Genomic DNA, 2,487 nt, shown 5'->3' on the forward strand with positions numbered 1-2,487 from the left:
AGACTGGTTCCTATCCTAAAACCAATCTTAAAGAAGCTACAAATGTTTAAGGAAAACATGGCCTCAGCAACACACATGCACACACGCACGCATACACACACACACACAATCGCTGAGGGACAAGGAGGCCTGACATAAACTACTGTTTGTGTGTATGGATTACAGTTGGAATCATAGTGTATGTAGCCTTTTACAATTGGCTGCTTTTACTCAATAATATGCATTTAAGGTTACTTTATGTCTTTTCATGGCTTGAGAGCTTATTTCTTTTTAGTGCTGTATATCTTATTGTCTGTTTATTTATCCATCCACCTACTGAAGGACATCTTGGTTGCTTCCAGTTTTGGGCAATTCTGAATAAAATTGCTATAAACATCTATGTGAAGATTTTTGTATGGACATATGCTTTTAAGTCTTTTGGGTGAATATTAAGGAGCACAATTTCTGGGTTGTATAGTAAGAGAATGTTTTGTAAGAAGTCCCCAAACTATCTTCTGTGTGGCTATAGCATTCTGCATTCCCATCAGCAATAAATGAAATTCTTGTTGCTTTATTTCCTCACCATCCTCCATGTCCTTGCTCCACCTTGCCAGCATCTGGTGTTGTAGTCCCGGAGTTTGGTCATTCTATTAATTGAATCAACCCTGCATATCTGATAAATCTCACTTGGTCATGGTGTAGAATTATTCTGACACACTGTTAGATTTGACTGGATTATATTCTGTTGTTAATTTTTACATCTATGTTCATGAGATAAATTGGTCTGTAGTTTTTTTTTTTTCTTATAACATTGACTGATTCGTGTATTAGGATTATGCTGGCCTCATAGAGGAGTTGAAGTATCCCCCCTGCTGCTATCCTCTGACAGAGATTGTAGAGGATTGCTATATTTTCTTCCTTAAATGTTTAATAGAATTCACCAAACTCATATAGGCTTTGTGCTTTCTCTTTTAGATGGTTACTAATTAATCATTCAACTTATTTAAAATATATTTAACTTAGTATATATCTATATTTTATAGATTCGATGGAACTTTTGCTTTGTGTGAATTCTGATTGATAGTGTTTTTAAAAAAAATCGGTCCATTCATCTAAGTTATCAAATTTGTGGGCACAGAGTTATTCATACTATCCCTTTAATATTCTTTTAATGTGTATGGGACCTGTAGTGATATCCCTCTCTATTTATGATATCAATAACTTGTGTTTTTTCTCTTTTTCTTAATTAACCCAATTAGGTCCTTACCACTTTTTATTAAAAAAAAAAGCTCTTGTTTTCATTCATTGTCTCCATTGATTTCTTGTTTTCAATTTCCTTGATATCTTCTCTAATTCTTATTTATTTTCTTCTGCTTATTTTGAATTTAACTTGCTTTTCTTTTTCTAATTCCTTAAGTGGAAACTTAGGTTATTGATTTTACATTTTTCTTACTTTAAAATATATGCACTTAATGCTATAATTTCCTCTCTAATCATTGTTTTCACTGCATTCTGAAGTTTTGATGAGTTATATTTTAATTGCCATTTAGTTAAAAGTATTTTAAAATTTCTCTTGAGAGTTTTTCTTTGACCCCTGTATTACTTGTAAGTTTAATCACATAATTGGGGATTTCCCACACATATTTATGTCATTGATTTATAGTTTAATTGCACTGTGGTCCAGAGCAGACATTGTGTAATTTCTATTCTTTTCAACTTCTTACAGTGTGTTTCTGACCCAGAATATCTTGGCAAATATTCCATGTAAGCTTAAGAAAATGTGAATTCTGCTCTTATTTAATGAAAGAGTTGATTGATGATGTTGTTGAGTTTAATTCCAAGAGTATTTCTTGGAGGAAAAAATATTATACATGAACTAGAAGCCCCATGCACAAAAATTTGTGCACTGGCACGGGGGTCTCTCAGCCCAACCTGTGCCCTCTCACAGTCTGGGACCCCTCGGGAGATAACCACCTGCTGGCTTAGGCCTGATCCTGCGGTGTCTGCCCGGTCTCCCCCGGTCACAGATGGCAGGCCTGGATCCTGTGCTGGGGCGGCGGCGGCTCCTGATCGGGCTGAGTGGATGTTCAGGCTCCGAAAGCGTAGTTTTTCTTTCTTGGTTTTGTTTTTACTTCTTGAAATTGAAATGTGTGAAATTTTTTCTTTTATTTTCTGCACCTTTTCGGGTCCCACGGACCCCGCCACGCACCAGCTGTCCTTTCCCGGCTCGGTGCTCCTCCGAGCTTTTCATGGAGGGGCAACATTTTAGGTTGCGGGGTGCGTTGAGAGAAGCCTGGCTTTCTGAAAGTGAGTGTTTGATTTGGGGATTTGTGATCTGGCTGAGGAGCCCCCAGGGCCCACTCAGAACAGTGGGGGCAGCCACAGTGAGTGATCAAAGAAACCAGAGAAAAGTTAGGAGACACTAAACGGTTCAATTTCTAATTCCACATGTTGCAGGAGCCGAGGTGCGCCCTGGATTTTCCAGGGACAGAGTGAGCGAGTTGCATG

Source organism: Myotis davidii, unplaced genomic scaffold (assembly GCF_000327345.1).
Source record: "Myotis davidii unplaced genomic scaffold, ASM32734v1 scaffold194, whole genome shotgun sequence".
NCBI classification, from domain to species: domain Eukaryota; kingdom Metazoa; phylum Chordata; class Mammalia; order Chiroptera; family Vespertilionidae; genus Myotis; species Myotis davidii.